The 12,333-nt window shown below is 34.7% G+C and overlaps 2 long non-coding RNA genes across 2 annotated transcripts; both read right to left on the reverse strand.

The window, feature by feature from the left end:
• Positions 1-5,293: 5,293 nt before the first annotated feature.
• Positions 5,294-6,368, reverse strand: LOC143534183 (uncharacterized). Its single transcript, XR_013135492.1, has 3 exons — positions 6,236-6,368; positions 5,928-6,114; positions 5,294-5,842 (listed from the first exon to the last, which is right to left on the reverse strand). It is a non-coding gene; the product is annotated as an uncharacterized LOC143534183 (long non-coding RNA).
• Positions 6,369-6,444: 76 nt separating this feature from the next.
• Positions 6,445-7,511, reverse strand: LOC143534184 (uncharacterized). The gene is made up of 3 exons (XR_013135493.1): positions 7,403-7,511; positions 7,249-7,297; positions 6,445-7,057 (listed from the first exon to the last, which is right to left on the reverse strand). It is a non-coding gene; the product is annotated as an uncharacterized LOC143534184 (long non-coding RNA).
• Between the last annotated feature and the right edge of the window lie 4,822 nt (positions 7,512-12,333).

A 12,333-nucleotide genomic window follows, 5' to 3' on the forward strand; every position in this document is an offset into this window, starting at 1 on the left:
TATCTAATGTGGTAACTACTTTTAGCTTAGTTTTTATTATAACCGTTTACACCGTTATACGTGGTAACTATTTTACTGTTTTAGTTGCTCAAACAATCATTTAACCATAGTCGGTTGACTATCATTCAAACATAAATATATTACTATAATGTTAACCATAATTATTTTTACTATTAATATTATTTGTATCAAATACTATTTTGGCATACCGTTACCAACATTGTTTTAATATTGTTTTAAATTACCATATACAAATACTATTTTAACGCATCACATATCATAATGCTATAGTACACCTTTCCCATTTTACATTGTGTACCGAAAAGTTTTTATGCTTCAGGAACTAAAACAAGTTTAATATGAGATGTATAACATTTACTTATTTGAACACATAGCTTTAATAAGTTGTCGTCACCGTCATAACCGACAAAGGAATTTCTGAACCTTATATTATTACCACATATATTAACTTTAGTAATAGTAATGATAAAATTGCTAATTCGTAATAAGGAACAATATTAACTAGAGTAAAGTTTATATGTATATATGTGTGTTAAAAGATTGCTTGAATTGTTAAATGCTCGTTTAACAAAACAAGTTATGTAAGAAATTTTGTTTTCTTTTGAACACATCTTTTAATATTTTCTATTTAATATGTGAATTTTTGAACTTTTAAATTAAAATCTGATAATTTTGTTTAATACATGTTGTTGCTGGTCAATTATGAACCCCTATTTCTGAAGGCTCTACTACATTTTCTGAACTCTGCAAAACTTCTAAACCCTTATTGAACTTGCAAAACCCATTACGGAACTTGTTGAAAATCTCTAATTTCATTTATTTTGTTATTTTTTTTAAACTCTACTGTTAGTAAATCCGTTTTTAATTGCTTTTCTTTCAGACCCAATGTGTTACCTTACAAAAAAAATTCTTTAATTTTTAAACCTTAAACATTCGTTTACAAGAACCGAAAGTTTTCAAACATCACATTGTTATTTTATTTATACATTATAGGACGTCAATTTATTTATGCCTCTCTAAACCATCATTTTTTTTTGTTAATTAAAGTTTTATAAAAAAAATATATATGCCATAATTATAAACGACACAATTGAATTAAAACTTGGTTTATCTTTTATACCAACACGGCTTCGGTGGCGTATAAGACATGGCGTCAATAAGAGAAAAAAAAACAAAATGATTTGAAACAATCTGAACTGAGTTGGCTTATAATATAACCAAGACAAAATCGACCTAATTAAGCTCAGCTTAGGTCATGACTCGGGTCGTTGGGTCGATCTTAGGCTCTGTTAACTTTAAAATCGAGCTTGAACCTTACTAAGCTATCTAGTTTCATTTTGAGCTCGAGCTCGAAACCACCCTGACTTGACTCGGGCTCTACTCGTGAACAACCTTACATATGACTCAGCCCAAGCTTCACAAGTGGAAATGAGCCTAATATATATAAAAAAAAATGAAACATGACCAACCTCGTTGATTAAAATAAAAATATAGTATATCTAATTGCATTCATAAAAGAAAACATTTATATATGTTTCCACTAACTAAACGCTTTGTGAAATATTATATTCAAAACTCTTTGAGAAGAGCTTTAAATCTAAACGCATGCTCTATTTAAAACCAGAGCTTAGATTTTATGACAAGACCAGCAATTATAATATAAGATGCATATGAGTATGCTATGGAAAACTGAAACATTTGTTCGTTATAAAAAAAAGGAAAGAAGATTTAATTACCGCTCTTGATATAACGAGGTTTAAAAACGTTATTATGAATATATACGTCCACATGACTGCTATCTTAATCAGAATAAATAAAGTTATTTTGATGCTTCATTAAAGAAGAATAATTTTAAAAAACAGGTTTAGTAAAAAAAAAAGTATTTACCCATTAACTGAAACCTACGAGCGCCTTTGACTTCATCTTCGGGTTGGATTTTCTCGATTTATTATCGTATTTTATTTCTAACACGTCATCTCCGTAACTCTGGTTTGCCTATTAGGGAACCTAACCTCATACATTTGTTAGGATTAATTCCTTGCTTAAAAATCACAAGTTAATATTGCAAAGTTAGGTTAGACTCTTAACTCTGACTAACAATATAACAATAGGGTCCTTCCTGTTGTCCCTAAGTCCCTAATTATCCCGATATGTTTCTTGAGTAAAACAATCAAGACCACTGATAAGATGAGAAATATAGTTCCCCGCCAACCATCGTTATGTATGGATAAGTCAATAAGATGCCTTATGGGAAAATCATTAGTACGCACTTGTAAGTTAATTGACAATTATGGTCCGGAACATAATTGTGAATTACATTTACAAATGTGTGCTTTTAGGATTCCTGTTATGCATATTAGTGTCCTTGTTAAGAGGATACAATTATCATCTGCTTCACGTTATTAGTTATACGTCACTTACCACCCACGAGGACTTGTCATAAGAAGAAGAACCAGAAGCCATATTAGATTGACATGAACAGATTACGCTTAAGAAAGTAATCTCGTTTCTTAAAATCCTTAGGAAAAATCACTATGAACGTGAAGCTACGTGAGAAACTGAAGAGTCTATTCATTCTATATACCTAAGTCTATTGGAGCAATAGAACTTTAATCCAAGAAACTATAAACCTAGCCTAGCTTATGTTTTTATCTATATTATGACACTTTCGTTTTACGTATGTTTTGATCGATAAATTTCGAGGACGAAATTTCTTTTAAGGGGTAATAATTGTAATAATCAAAATTTAAAATAATAATAATAGTAATAACAATATTTAATAAACGTAATGCTACGTTGACATTCAACCTTTATAAGTGTTAAGTCATAATATATAATACAAAATAAAAATAAAGTAAGTTTTAAAATGTGACTTTTAAACAGGAGTTAGATATTCCGAATTAACCAATAATATAATATGATAAAATGAAAATATCTTGAAAGAAATATAAAAATAATAATAATAAAGATTCATGACAATCTAAACAAGCAACGTGGAAGAGTTATCATTTAGCAAAAATGAGTCATTCAGTAATAATGTTTATATATTTAGTTTGGTCAGGAAGTCAAGTTGAGTATAAAAGTAAATATCAACTTTCAATCTCACATATCTAAACCTTTTAGTATTTCCATAAAAATCTATAAAATTTCAATGTCGACTCGTATTTCCGAAGAAACCAAAAATGAAACCACACAACATATAGCCACCCTTACTCTTAATCTCCGCTAATAATTTCGTGAAGTTTGGATACTTGAAAGCATGATACAAAGTAATAAACTCATGACAAGTTTCCGGCAAACCCATGTAAACACAAGTAGTAAAACAATACCGGTGTTAGCTATCTTCACTCTATAGCGCGCCAGCCCGTAAACCGCCTCTGAACATCGCAACCAACGTCACGACACAACCGCGTGCACCAGCAACCCGTCGTCCGTCTCTAATATAAGGTAACCCTACATATATACTTATATTTATGCTTACTTACATATGACACACACACGTATGTAGACTTACTCAAGATATAATTCTGTCAAAGTTTTCCGATGATACGTCGCGATCATCAGCGAGCTAAAATCATAGCAGAATATAACAAGATAACCACCATACCTATTTTCACCTTGATAATAGCTTTCGATCAATTCGCCACCGCTCGTAGATCTCAAAACGGTTTTCCGACAAACCACTAATTTTCCGACGAAGCATTAAAGAAGATGAAGTAACACCAAGATATATTTTAAATATTATTTTTAATACTTAAATCAATTAAGATTGTGGGATTCCAGTTAAAATGACTAACAAGAAAACTCTTTTCGCAAATGAATCTATGTTTCGAATATGTGCTTTGCCACTATTTGTTTATTTCTTTAATTATCAAACTTTTTATAATAATAAAGATAACAATTTCTAAAAGGAAAATTGGTTTTAAATAATCTCAACTATGGCCTATTGGTAAATATCCATCGCAACTTTACACTTGCCTGCTGGCAGTACCAACTACCTGTGCATTTGTTTTTAACGGGCCGCGACTAACGGATGTTAACTCCGTTAGTCTTTGTCTGACGTGACCATCCCAGTTGACAAAAACTTGATTACGTGGAACGCGACGTGGCGGCTGACTGTGTATTATTATTATTATTATTGTTATTATTATTATTATTATTCTTATTCTTCTTCTTCTCCTTCTTCTTCTTCTTGGTCCAGTACCCCACCACCACCCCTCGTTTCCCGGTGAGCTACCACAACCACCCCTCCCGGCGAGCCACCACCACAACGACGTCTTTTTCAACCAACTTCACGTTCAAGATCGGCAATCGTATCTCACTGGTAATAATCCCTTCTGGGTTTGCTTCCAAATTAGCTAAAACGTATCTTTTGAACAATTGGATGAAACCCAGTTCGTTAATGTCGAGTTTGGTTAAAATTTATGCACAATTTCGTCTTTTAGGGTTAGCAATGTTTCGATTATGACTCATGATTTGAAAAACGGAGTGAAATTAACGTCGTGGGTTGATTACATTGCGATTTTGAAGCGGGTAGATGTTAGGGTTACTGAGTTTGGTCACCCGAAGCCGGTCGAGCCATTGGTTTCGTATCGGGTGGATTTTGGGGAAATATTGAAAGGTGAAGAGGTTTTGTTTGGTTTGGTGTCTGATAATGGAGAGAATGAAGAGATTGTGTCTGATAGGGTGGTTGTGGTGGTGGCTCGCCAGGAGGGGTGGTTGTGGTCGCTCGCCGGGAAACGAGGGGTGGGGGTGGGGTACTGGACCAAGAATAATAATAATAATAATAATGATAATAATACACAGTCAGCCGCCACGTCTCGTTCCACGTAATCAAGTTTTTGCCAACTGGGATGGCCACGTCAGACAAAAACTAACGGAGTTAACATCCGTTAGTCGCGGCCCGTTAAAAACAAATGCACAGGTAGTTGGTACTGCCAGCAGTCAAGTGTAAAGTTGGGATGCATATTTACCAATAGGCCATAGTTGGGATTATTTAAAACCAATTTTCCTTTCTAAAACATATGATAGATTACGTAAATTTTATATATTGAGTTCATAACCAAGTATAAATAATAAACAAAATCTTGTTCAACTAGAAGAGCTTTCACATGAAGAATTTTTAACATATAGTTTGGGATGGATACCTACTTTACGTTAAATGTATTTTCCTTAAGTTATCATAAGAAGAATATTATGAACTCACTTGTTTTGGTTAAACAGAACTAATGAAATTGATTTTCCTACATTATAATTTAAATAAATATCGCAAATAATTCTTAACTAGTATTGTGACCCGCGCGCGTTGCGGCGCCACACGTTAAACCATAAAGCGTATCGATTTTACATTACGTGTTCATCATGAAGTTCATCGTAACAAAGTTAGATAAACAAACACTATAAAATTAAGTTTATGATGGCTTCATAATAGAACCATAATCTGATAATACAATCATATATGTTCTCTACCAAATGGCTTTTCTGTCATTGATTACATCAGCTCGACATGCTAAAGTAATAAGTAAATAAACTTGATGTCTAGTCCCTTGGAACGCAACAGGTTGGCGTTTAATCGTCCAATTCAGGACACGAACTTCCTTCACTCGTGCATCCGTATTCACCAAATGCATTCCTCTTTAATGGAATTGAGATCGTCTATTTAATCTCTCATGTATTCGTCTTGTCCATTCACCTTATTTCCTTATACATAAGGATGTTAAAGAACTGCATATATTTTATTAATTAACTTACAACATTCTTTTTTATCCGAGTTTTCTCAATTTTGATTTCTTCAAGGGTAGCACACATAATGGTTGCATTTCTGAAAAGATATTAGAAACAATATCACAATCATATTATTTATACCATATGAAAACGATTCAATTAGGGTGATGGCGGAGGATTACCATATGCAATTGGGTAAAGGCGGATTGATTTAGAGGAAGTTGGAGAAAGTGGCCTGACATTTGAAGAAAACCACAGCCACGACTCGTTTAATTCTCCAATCTTTCTTGGACGCCCCCTTTTCTTCTACTCTGACTCAATGTTGATCCCGGATGACAACAGTCAGTTCCCATAATGATCGAAATTATTCTGCAGCTACAAAATGAAAAGGGTCATATGTAGTTACGCCAGAATATTGAATTGATAATTCATACAAAATAAAAGGCTAGCAAATGATTATCCAAAAGTGAAAGTGAATCAGAAAACTAACCTCTTACAGTAGCTTGTTCATATTATTTCCAAGTTATGTCTTGACTTGGGTCAAAGTCAGTAGCCTATCTTGTTGCTATTTGTTGTTGTCAAATAAACATAAGAACATGTAAGAAACTTTTTTCACTGATCGGAAACAATAAAGACCAACGAATGAAACAATAACTAAAGGAGAACCGGAAAATAAAAAATAATATAAGAATTGTGCTACCTCATGATGAACAACCTTCAGGTATAGAATGACACCAGGGTGAATTAGAGACCACAAAAACCAAACAATGAATTCAACAGCAGCTAAAGGAGAAACAGATTGTAACAATACCCTATACGCCCCTAATTTCATCAACCTACCAAATTTGCAAATTTAACAGACCGGTCGCTAATGTCTAAGCATCAAAGTCACCTGCAGATTACAAATTCTATAAGAACAAACAAGTTACGAAGAAGTGTAATGGAATTAGAGAAAGAACAGATTATTATCTACATCAAGTTGGTTTTGAAATGTAGTAAACCCCTACCTTCACTGTTAGGATCCAGGTTTTAAGTAAGTGTATAAGCATGCAAACATAGTGAAATAAAAACAGAACCACTTAGGCACTGATTGTTAGTATTATAGCAAAAGTGCAAAACACACAAAATAAGTATATTAAATTTGCGAATCAAATAATCAACATTACATTGCCTAACCACCGTCCTATTGAAGGCAAAGCAAGCGCAACAAAACTCCGCCGGAAAAACCTCACAACCACTAACTTATTATAGTTAAGTGGGTGAATAATTGGCCGCTGGAACGCTATCAATAGAGCATACATCAAGATTTATTCTATGGCATAAAAAAATTGAAATCATTAAGGTGAGTAAATTCTCTCAAACATTTCATCAAACAGTTTACATGCATTTTAAACATAAAAAATAAACAACAATTACAACAAACAAAAAGGCAATTCTGAACACAAATTTCATATAGAAAGAAGAAAAACGATAATAAAAGAGCAATAAATTGCACCTCCATACCTCGTGCCTCCACAATCCGCAAATGAATAATGATTCAATAAGCAAAACCCTAAAAATTCAAAATCGAACAATTTAGCAGAATTATTGCTAACAACTAAACAATATAAACAACTTAGAAAACAACATAAATTAAAAAAAATTGAGTTCAAAAAACCTGCAAGCCAGAGTGAAAGCACGGTGACACGAAAGATAACAACTTTCTTCCTGGCGGCGAGAATGTGCACGAAGACTTGTTGCAACTGATGATCGTCATAGAAGTAGGCCAAGGTATCGGAATAACAAAGTACTTGTTAAACCAATCAATCGTGAAATTTCATATATAATTCAAAATAAAATATAACTTCTATGTAGATAATCTTGAACACTCGTAAAAAAGTTTGCATTACATTGGAACATTAAAGGTACAGATCCTTACCCCCACTATTCATTGCTTTCATATTCAATTGATATAACCCATTGAATTAATATATATTTTAAAACTCCTCACATCTTTGAATTATCAATTCATTTGAATGTTTGTTGGATTCCAATTCTAGTTAAACATTGGATTTATACTCATTATCGCATGTTCTGATGTATGTTACGAAAATATGTTTGCTATGAGTCATATGAATAAGTTCATTTGTATTCCGATACCTTGAGTGTCGCTTCTCGTGGAGTGTCCCACGAGCATGTTGTTGCGGCATCGACAACATGTGCACCAACCGTGACGGTGAGATCAGTTCACGGCGTCTCTTAAGTACAAGTGTGGTACATATGGCTATTATGAGGCGTATGGATCGATCCTAGGTTTAATAATAAGGAGATGGATAGCGGGTATGTCAACTCGCCATCTCATGTGATAAATATGCAGGAGTAGCTACCTGTATATTGTCACGTTTTATGTTCGCTGATGTGTACATCCGTATGATACGTTTTAATTTATTTAATAAGATTACTTTGCATCGTATCATCATCTGTAAGTTCAATCTAAATTACGTTTTATTAAATCATTAATTGTTTGAGCTTATTATTCCGTACTGAGCATTCGGCTCATTCCGTTATTTTTGTATTTTTATATACAGGTCCACAGGTTTCTTTGGGTGGGATTAAGAGCGAAGAATAAAATATCAGGATCCTAATAAAATATCTTTTTAATCATGCTAGTGTGTAAATTAACCTTAAGTTTGCCTTATCTAATGTGTTACACCTTTGACAAGTAAATATATAAAATTATGTCTTTTGTTTAGAAACCATGTTATTGTGACACGTCACCCATCCGGGTTGGGGTGTTACAGATGCCTATGATGGAATGCCAATCACTTTGGTCAATCCCGAAGGTCGTAAAAGAAAAATGAGACTTCATGGTGAACTGTCGGACATGAAATTCAGATATTGGTTACCAAAATGGCAAAATTTCAAGGTGGAAAATGAAATACAGATTGGTGATAAGTGCAGATTTGAGTATGACTTCAATGAAGCTACTTTGTTAGTTTCAAAAGTTGATTAGTGATTCGGTGATGTTTGGAACATTTGGGAAATATTTGGTGATGTGTTTGGTGAATATTGGAACATTTGTGATTTGGTTGGTTATTTGTATATGTATGGTTGTATTGCTACACTTTTTAGTTTATTGTGTTGAATGTTGGTTGGTTAGCTTTTAATGCTTTAATTTTATAGTTTTTTGTATCATTTATTTTGTTATTCACTCTTATTTTGTTTCATGGAATGTATTGTAATGGTGCCTTTTGTATGAAAACTTTTAATGAATGGTAATTATGGTTAAATCTAAAATAAAACAAAAAACACTTTGTTAAAAAACAATATTACGTTTGTACCACGCTAATGTACATAAACATATATAAATATCCTAACACGCAATACACGCTTATCTAACCATCTTCTGGCAAAGTGCCTATTTTCAGCCACAGGTTCTCTGTCAATAATCTATTGGTTCTTAATTAACAGGGAGACAAAACTCAAAAAGCTCCAAAATATTGGCTCCAAATATTCAAAAAATCCAAATTGCATTTAACACTCCAAAAATCAAATTACACTCCAAATTATTAAAAATTTTCCACTCCACAAATCAGCCGACAGTGATTTATACTCCAAATTACACTCCAAATTATTAAAGACCAATCAAAGATGAAGCTTATAGATAAAAGAATCGAAGAAGAACATGTTTTATACTCCGATGAGGAAGCCAACGACGACGCGACGATGATCAATCAGACGACACTGAAGGCTACTCCAGCGAGGAAGCCAACGACGACGACGGTCAAGCAGAAGATGATATAGGGACGATGGTTATCGAACCCCTCAACAGTTTGGAGGCTATCGAACCCCTCAACAGTTTTGCTACTACGAAAAAACCTACAAGGGGTTGACGAGGTTACCTAAGCTGCGTACCCAATATGCAAACTCTGGTGGTGTCAAACTGGCAGTGGAGTTTGATAATCTGGGTAGGTTCACTGGCCAAAACAGATCAAAGTTTGCAAGTTTTTTAGGAGATGTTGTAAGGGAAATAGTTGGCTTGAGACATTTAAGTTGGAGGGAGGTTACAAAGGAGCTTAGAGATAAAATGTGGGAACAAATAACGGTTATTCTTTATTTTTATTTGTTCATTTTATATTTTGAGATGTAATTTACCTTTACTGTACTATATTATGCAGAAATATTTTGAGATTGAGGCGTGTCGCAGGCCTTATATGATGAATCGGCTCGGACACCTTCTTCGGGATTTCAGAAGAAAAATGTATGCCAAATACCTTATGTCGTACATCGGTAAACCTCTGAAGCTGAAGGCGATACCCAAGGGACACAGGACGATGATCAGGCAAGAAGACTGGGATTGCTTCGTTGAGTACACACAATCAGAGAAGTTTCAGGTATAAATCCTCTACTCTGCAAACGTAGATTGATCGACTATATATGGTTTATGTTTTTTGTTTAAATATAATGAAATGATTATAATGTGTGGTTGAAGAAAAAATCGGCTTCATCAAAGGGAGCTCGAGCAAAGAATGTTTTTTATCATCACATGGGACGAGGGGGTTATACCTACCTTCGAGAGAAACTGGTAATCACCTTCAGCTGCTTTCTCTTTAGTTCAATGATTTGTTGGTTACGTGTCTAACGCATGACCGTCAGCTGCTTTCTCTTGAATACTTTACAAGATCAAAAAGAAGGAAATTGGACCGGATGAGATGCCCGGTCGTGCATTAATGTGGATGAAAGGAAGGGAGGACAAATATGGTGCATACAAGAATGCTGTTGTCGAAGACGTGGCAACCAAATTAGTATGTTTTAGTATTAACTTTTTAAATCATGTTAAAGTCAAGTCATTGCCTTATATTGGTGTCAAAAAAACTTGAGTCTGATAACTTGTCTCAACACTTTATGTGGATACATAAGCGTGTTACAAGTGTATTAGAATATTTGTTTTCTTGCAGGCTCAGCATGAGGAGCAGATCGCCTTCGGAGCCCTGGCACTTGAACCGTGCACAGATGCCATCACCTTAGTGCTTGGCAAAGAGAAAGGTGGGTTTTTAAAAGGGATTGGGTACGGATTGACAACAGGTAAATATTGGGGTGTGAGTCGGGTAAAAGGCTCGTTTAAGCAACGGATTGCCCAACTTGAGTATGAGGCGGTGCAGAGAGATGAAGTAGTGAACAGGTTGACGACTCTACTTGAATCCACGAATGCTATGCTAGCAACCCGTGAGAAGGAACAGTTAGCATTTGAGGCCAAGTTCAGACATCTCGAAGGATGGTTGCCGCAAATGTCGGCAAGTCAAGTAAGTGACGTCTGCTGCATATTAATTAATGCATTCGATGTACATAATTGGCACTGTTTTTGTCACAATTCGTAGATAAATCCTGTTCCCAACCAGGTTGGTTCTAACCAAAGTACTAGTGCCGTGGCGCATAAGAAAATGCCAGCACCAGTAAGTATCTGATAGTTTCTTTATTTTTTACAACTTTCCATGTCATTTTTCATTTTCCATAACCTAATAAATTGATTTGTAGGCCAGTTCTATGGGAAACATCTTAACCTCAGGTGAGACTGTGCAACAAGAATCCGCTTCTCAGTTAAGCATTTGACAGTTTGATTGATTTGTTTTAATATGTAACTTTCCATGTGAGTGTGCTGATTTTGCATAACTTAATTGTAGTTGTCGAAACGGTACCCGCTCCCCATATCGCGACATCAGTAAGTATTTGACAATTTCAGTACTTTTTATAATTCGTTTCCAATGTGAGTGTGCTCATTTTCTATTACCGAATTGCAGGCCAAGTCTGTGGAAAAAAGTGTTGACCAAACGGTACCCGCTCCCCATATCGCGACATCAGTAAGTATTTGACAATTTCAGTACTTTTTATAATTCGTTTCCAATGTGAGTGTGCTCATTTTTTATTTACCGAATTGCAGGCCAAGTTTGTGGAAAAAAGTGTTGACCAAACGGTAGTCGATCCCAATAGCGCGACATCAGTAAGTATTTGGCAGTTTCAGTTTTTATATTTTATAACCTAATAAGTCTAACAGTTCCAATTTCTATTATATTACCAATGAAGCCTGTAGAGAACAATGTTGACCAAGCATCAACACAACTACACCACACTCCGGATAGTAACGGCTCGAAAAACCCATCAGTAAGTATTTGGCTACTTCAGTTTTTCCTTTAACTGTTGATTGATTCATTGAATGGTTTTTAGGTAAAACGGAGAAGCCGTAAAACAAAAGTTGATGTATCTACGGATGAAGCTTCCCCAACTGCTAAAATAAAGATATGTACTGCGCGAAACATTGCTAATTTCCCACCAACATGGGTATGTACTTATATATTGACTTCAACTAAGCCATCTTAATTTCACATGCTGGTTTATAGGTGTGTGAGTGTCGTTTGTGTGTGCATGGCAAGCGTAACAAGGTGGCAAATGGTAAAGTTTATTGGTCACCGGTTCCACAACAGTTGCATGGAAAAGCAATCCCGGAGGGTTGCTATAAAGTTAGTATTGATGGAGCCATAAAGGAACAAGCAATTATTCCATGTGAGGCAGGTGAAATTACGACTGTTGGCAATGCAATTGGTACTTTCGTTG

Source organism: Bidens hawaiensis, unplaced genomic scaffold (genome assembly GCF_021521415.1).
Source record: "Bidens hawaiensis isolate Kalapana, Puna unplaced genomic scaffold, B.hawaiensis_p1.1 tig00010102_1, whole genome shotgun sequence".
NCBI lineage: Eukaryota > Viridiplantae > Streptophyta > Magnoliopsida > Asterales > Asteraceae > Bidens > Bidens hawaiensis.